We start from the raw sequence: 6,239 nt of genomic DNA, 5'->3' as shown, positions 1-6,239 counted from the left end.
ACTCTATGGCATTATACCCTGCCCAAATCCCCTCCCCAAATCCTGTTCTCCCCAGGTTCCACCCCCAGATTTCCGGGAATTTCCCACCCAGAATTGGCAACCTACTCCCACAGCTTGCAAATGGCTTGCGAGAAGAAGTACTCTTTCATGAGTTCAGGGAACATTGTGGATAGGGTTGCCATTTCTGTCACTTGGGTGTTCAGTTGTAATTCCAGGAGATCTCCAGCCGGGTTGCCAATGGTGGGCTGGGAAATACCTGGAGATTTTGGGGGTGGAGCCTGAGGAGGGCAGGGTCTGCGAAGGGGAGGGACTTCAATGGGGTATAATGCCATAGAGTCCACCTTTCAAAGTGGCCATTTATTCCAGGTGAACTGATCTCTGTCGCCTGAAGATCAGCTATACTAAGCGGGAGATCTAGGGTTGCCAGATCCCTCTTCGCCACTGGTGGGAGATTTTTGGGGCGGAGCCTGAGGAGGGCGGGGTTTGGGGAGGGACTTCAATGCCATAGAGTCCAATTGCCAAAGTGGCCATTTTCTCCAGGGAAACTGGTCTCTATCAGCTAGAGATCAGTCGAAATAGCAGATCTCCAGCTAGTTCCTGGAGGTTGTAATCAAAATTTGGCCACAAGTGCTTAAATAGGAAGTTGGAATTCAAAGCAAAGCACAAATACAAACAAGCCAAAATAAGGCAAATAATTACGGTCACAATAGAAATGCTGTTAGTAAATATATTGTGAGACAAATCTCTAAGTGACAACCGCAGTTGTTAAGAACAGAAGGACAAAAGTCCAGAATACAATAAATAGAACATTAAGCGTAAATTAATACAAAAGTCGTACAAAAGGTCACAATCCTGAAAGTCCATATATAGAACAAGATGCACAGGACAAGAATACAGCGCAATGGGCTTCCGGTAAAGTTCCCATTTCATAGAAAATATTTTCAAGCTTTAGATTCCTCCATGCGCGTGTAGCTTCATTCAGAAGACAAAGGAATATACCTTCCCAATATATACGGACGCCTGGATAAGACTTTGAGCCAGCAGAGGCATCTCCCCTTGGCTTTTCGGTGCCCCTTCAAAATGTGGTGCTCTAGGCAATCACCTCGGTTTGCCTAATGGTCAGGCCAGCCCTGCAGATGGGGCAGAGAAACTGAGCTGGCATGTACTGCCACCCCTGCTTTGGGTGGCAGAAATCTTAGAAGAAGAGTTGGTTTTCATGTGCCGACTTTCTCTGCCACTTAAGGGAGAATCAAACCGGCTTACAGTCACCTTCCCTTCCCCTCCCCACAACAGACACCCTGTGAGGTAGGTGGGGCTGAGAGAGCTCTAAAAGAACAGTGACTAGCCCAAGGCTTCGTGTGTAGGAGTGGGGAAACAGATCCAGTTCACCAGATTAGGGTCCGCCGCTCACGGGGAGGAGTGGGGGATCGAACCTGGTTCTCCAGATCAGCCTCCACCGCTCCACATCACCACACCACGCTGGCTCGCTTAAGCTGCTGCTGGCTTCAAGCTTCTAGTCTAGGATTGCCAGTTCCCCCCTAGCCACCAGCTGGGGATGGGGGGCTGCCAGATCCAGGTCGGGAAACTCTTGGAGATTTGGGGATGGAGCCTGGGGAGGACAGGGACCTCAGTGGGGTACAATGCCACAGAGTCCACCCTCCAAAGCAGGGAAAGTGATCTCTGTAGTCTGGAGATGAGCTGTAATTCCAGGGGATCCCCAGGTCCCACCCGGAGGCTGGCATCCCTAGGAGAACTCCAGGTCCCACCTGGAAATAGGCAGCTCTACTATCAACCCAGCTGGGAACCAGGGCTTTGCTTATCACATCGATTTGCGGAGAGGGGAACACCTCAGTGGGGCAAAATGCCAGAGAGTCCACCCTCCAAAGCATCCATTTTCTCCAGGGGAACTGATAGCTGTAGTCTGGAGATGAGCTGCAATTCTGGGGGTTCCCCAGGTCCCACCTGGAGGTTGGCATCCCTACACTAGTCCTCCCTTTCTCTAAACCCCTCGTGTCTTATAGCTCTTTCCTGCTTCGCCTACTATGTCCTGCCTTGTCTGTCATCAGCTCTCTTTCAGGCTGACCTGTGTCTCCCGCAAAACCAGGAAAAAACCTCTCTATTTCCTTCCTAGTTATTTTTTTACTAGTTCTGCTCCTTTGTTTTCAGTGCCGGTGATTTTTTTTCCTGGGCATATTGTTAAATGGCACGGAGTGGCTTAATGTTCACATTTTTGGGAGCGCATCATAGCGCGCCTTCCCGAATGTAGCAGCCGCCTCCCTCGGTGTTCACAATTGTCGCATCAGATACCCCAGCGAGGCGGCGAGCGTTCCAGCGGGCGGGAAAGGACAGATGGAAAATATCCTCCGAAGCGTGGGAGAAAATGGGAGGCTGTACCTATCCGATGAAAACACTTTGAAGGAGTGGCAGCGACGGAGACGTTGCTGAGGGCCAAACGACTCAAGAGGCTCGGCTGGGTGTCATTCCCCCCACCCACCCCGTTCACTTTTCGTCTTCAAAATGCAATTGTGGCAGATGCAAGCTGCAGGAAAGGACCTGCCCCAGGGAGGCCAGGATGACATAAGAACATAAGGGAAGGTCCTGCTGGATTAGACCCAGGCCCACCAAGCCCAGCAGTCTGTTGACACAGTGGCCAACCAGATGCCTCTAGGAAGCACTCAAGCAAGACGACTGCAGCAGCATTGTCCTGCCCGTGTCCCACAGTGCCTAACATAATGGGCATACTCCTCTGATCCTGGAAAGAATAGGTGTGCATCATGACTAGTATTCATAAGAACATAAGAAAGGCCCTGCTGGATCAGACCCAGGCCCAGCAGTCTGTTCACACAGTGGCCAACCAGGTGCCTCTAGGAAGCCCACAAACAAGACGGCAGCAGCAGCATCTTGCCTGTGTTTCACGGCACCTAATATAATAGACATGCTCCTCTGATCCTGGAAGGAATAGGCATGAACATAAGAAAAGCCCTGCTGGATCAGACCAAGTGTCCATTTAGTCCCGGATTCTGTTCCCTCAGTGGCCAACCAACAGGCACCCTGTGAAGTAGGTGGGACTGAGAGAGCTCCAAGAGAGCTGTGACTAGCCCAAGGTCACCCAGTTGGCTTCGTGTGCAGGAGTGGGGGAAACTAACCCGGCTCATGTGGAGGAGTGGGGAATCAAACCCGGTTCTCCAGATCAGAGTCCACCACTCGAAACCACCGCTCTTAACCACCACACCACGCTGGCTCTCTACCTGTTGTACTGCAGACCAACATGGCTACCCTCTAAAACCATCTTCAAGCTCTACAATAGTTTTTTAAATGCACCGTCGAAATGTGACTGGTCAAACTCCAATGCACGCCGACGTTGTTAGCTTCCGAGGGATGGTTATTCCAAATGGAAGCTTCTCAAATACAAACTCACCAAGCCAGATCTGGTTGTTATTTTCAGTGTCTGTTTTCGGTTTCCAGGTCCCCCCCCCCCCCCGCCTACACCTTAGAATCATAGAGTTGGAAGGGACCACCAGGGTCATCAAGTCCAACCCCCTGCACAATGCAGGAAACTCACAACTACCTCCCCCCCCCCACATCCCTAGTGACCAGAAGATGGCCAAGATGCCCTCCCTCTCATCATCTGCCTAAGGTCACAGAATCAGCATTGCTGACAGATGGCCATCTAACCTCTTCTTAAAAACCTCCAGGGAAGGAGACCTTACCACCTCCCGAGGAAGCCTGTTCCACTGAGGAAGAGCTCTGTTAGAAAATTCTTCTTAATGTCTAGACGGAAACTCTTTTGATTTAATTTCAACCCGTTGGTTCTGGTCCGTCCTTCTTGGGCAACAGAAAACAACTCGGCACCATCCTCAATGTGACAGCGCTTCAAGTACTTGAACATGGTTATCATATCTCCTCTCAGTCTTCTCCTCTTCAGGCTAAACATACCCATCTCCTTCAACCTTTCCTCATAGGACTTGGTCTCCAGACCCCTCACCATCTTTGTTGCCCTCCTCTGGACACGTTCCAGCTTGTCTACATCTTTCTTAAATTGTGGTGCCCAAAACTGAACACAGTACTCTAGTTGAGGTCTAACCAGAGCAGAGTAAAGCGATACCATCACTTCGCGTGATCTGGACACTATACTTCTGTTGATGATGCCCAAGACTGCATTTGCCTTTTTAGATACCGCATCACACTGCTGACTCATGTTCAGTGTTTGGTCTACTAAGACCCCAAGATCCTTTTCACACACACTACTGCTCAGACAAGTCTCCCCCATCCTATAACTATGCATTTGATTTTTCCTACCTAAATGCAGAACTTTACATTTGTCTTTGTTGAAGTGCATTTTATTAGTTCTCTTCTCCAGCCTGTCAAGCTCATCCTGCATCTTGGCTCTGTCTTCTACCGTATTTGCTACCCCTCCCAATTTAGTATCATCTGCAAATTTAATAAGCCTCCCCTCTGTTTCTTCATCCAAATCATTTATTTACACCTCTGTTTCCCTGGGGCAGCAAATCAGCAGATCTGTATCTGACAGGCCCCTTTCCAACTAGCCATGGGTGTCAGGCGGCTGCTAGGGTTGCCAATCGGGTAGGTAAGGGTGGGGGCAGGACATTGGGGCAGAGAGTTAGGAGAAATGGCATCCTCTCTCTCTCTACAAACTACCTCCAAACTCTGTGTTAAAAACATAGAGATTTGGGGAATTCCTAGAGCATCGTGCAATATTGCAACATCACTTCCATACTTGGAAGTTATGTCATGGTGTCACACAATGTGGGTTCTCCTCTGGGGTCCGGGATGATCAGGTCAGATAATGAAATGACATGGGAGGGGGGTATGAGTCCCATAAGGTCATATAAAAACATGCATGCATGAAGAAGAAGAGTTGGTTTTTATATGCCGACTTTCTCTACCACTTAAGGAAGAATCAAACCGGCTTACAATCACCTTCCCTTCCCCTCCCCACAACAGACACCCTGTGAGGTAGGTGGGGCTGAGAGAGCACTAAGAGAGCTGCGACTAGCCCAAGGTCACCCAGCTGGCTTCATGTGTAGGAGTGGGGGAACCAACCTGGTTCACCAGATTAGCCTCCGCCGCTCATGTGGAGGAGAGAGGGAATCAAACCTGGTTCTCCAGATCAGAGTCCACCACTCCAAACCACCGCTCTTAACCACTACGCCACGCTGTCTCTCTAATCAATAACATGGATTGTAAACAAATGCCAAATGGTAAGACCAAATGAAGAAAGCTGACAGGAAGAAGATTCCTTTGAAATGCGGTGTTGGAGGAGAATTTTACGGATATCCTGGACAACCAAAAAGACAAATCAGTGGGTTCTAGATCAAACCAAGCCTGAACTCTTCCCTAGAAACTAAAATGACTAAACTGAGGCTGTTGTACTTTGGTCACATTATGAGAAGACAAGAGTCTCTGGAAAAGACAATAACGCTAGGAAAAGTGGAAGGTAGCAGGAAAAGAGGAAGACCCCTCTGTCCCCAGGCTCCACCCCCAAATCCCCAGGAATTTCCCATCCCATAGTTGGCCACCCTGTCCCCAAGTCGCCACGCCGCAGCTCCTCCAGACTGTACCGACACAGGGACCCCTATTTCCATCAGGCACACAGAAAATTCAAGCACTGTTTATTTATATCCCTGAGAACTGAAGCTGATACCATCTGCTTTACATTTATATACATGGAAGAGTAAAAGGGAACCATACTGTGTGGCTGGGCCCTTTGGGAGTGTGTGGGGCAGCCCTGGGTGTCCCCCTAGCCACACGAGGGGTTTCCCAGGCATTTGAAGGCAAGCGGTCTTTCCTTGTGTCAAGAGAAACGCCCCCCTCTCTATCAATCAACCTGACAGCTTAAACATCGGCATTTGGCCGTGTCATAAATTCACGGCAATAGCCTCTTTCCAGATATGTCATCCACGTGTAACAGGAAGAGCGTTCCGCTTCTCCGCCTTTCCCAAGAAAAGATGAAAAGCTCGGGATTGAACCTTTGCATTTCAAAGAGATCTGAGTTAACTGCTCTCAGCGATGGCAGGTGGGGGGGAATTTTGCTCCTCTTTGAGCACCATCTTTTGGATCACGTCCTTAGAATCATAGAGTTGGGGCCACCAGGGTCATCTAGTCCAACCCCCTGCACAATGCAGGAAACCCACAACCACCTCCCCCTCACACCCCCAGTGACCTCCACTGCCCTCCCTCTCATCATCTGCCTACGATCACAGAATCAAACTTGCTGA

The sequence above is a fragment of the Euleptes europaea genome, chromosome 5, assembly GCF_029931775.1.
Source record: "Euleptes europaea isolate rEulEur1 chromosome 5, rEulEur1.hap1, whole genome shotgun sequence".
In the NCBI taxonomy this organism is placed as follows: Eukaryota; Metazoa; Chordata; class Lepidosauria; order Squamata; family Sphaerodactylidae; genus Euleptes; species Euleptes europaea.
Note: the sequence above shows the minus strand (reverse complement) of the source record.